Genomic DNA, 887 nt, shown 5'->3' on the forward strand with positions numbered 1-887 from the left:
TGATTAATCATGATCTGTTTTCTATGACAGACATATTTATGATTAATAATGATCTGTTTTCTATGACAGACATATTTATGATTAATCATGATCTGTTTTCTATGACAGACATATTTATGATTAATAATGATCTGTTTTCTATGACAGACATATTTATGATTAATCATGATCTGTTTTCTATGACAGACATATTTATGATTAATCATGATCCGTTTATGATGACAGACACATTTGACAAACTCTCAATCATGATCTGTTTCTGACAGTGGACAGTTTGGTCGTTGGCGTTGAGATCAGACAGAAATGACAGTTGAGACGACGGTGACATCAAACACAAAGCTAATCAACCCGTCACCCGGAACTTCACATTGAAGACGGCAAACCAAACTTTTCCCCCTTTATTCCCAGCCTTGTTCCCATATGCTCGCTTTTAAGGACAAGCGGGCTAACCCAGATTTCCGGGGTTTCCAGAAATCTTGACCTACACTAAAAGTGGGCATTGCCCTACTTATAGGAGAAGTTTGGTTTCATTGGCGTGTATATTTGTTTGGTTATAGAGAAAACTCTCCTTGTCTTTTAATTAAAGAAACTGAACAAGGGGCAAAAACTTTACCTTCGATTTTCTCAAAACATCATTTTTCGGGATAGCCCCCTTGTGCTTAAAAGCGACTATATACATGTATATAAGAACATCTATATATTAATGACCAATAAACAGGTGGAGTTTTTCCCTTTACAATAGCCTTCCTCAGGTACAGAGTGGACCAAACTGACCCGTCCAGCTGTCTTGATGTATCGAGGTGACAGCACAGACAAGCTGTCTATATCAGACATACTTTGGCTTTTTGTCATCATGTCCAAATCAGAGAAATGTGCAGAACTGCTCC

Source organism: Aplysia californica, unplaced genomic scaffold (genome assembly GCF_000002075.1).
Source record: "Aplysia californica isolate F4 #8 unplaced genomic scaffold, AplCal3.0 scaffold00221, whole genome shotgun sequence".
NCBI lineage: Eukaryota > Metazoa > Mollusca > Gastropoda > Aplysiida > Aplysiidae > Aplysia > Aplysia californica.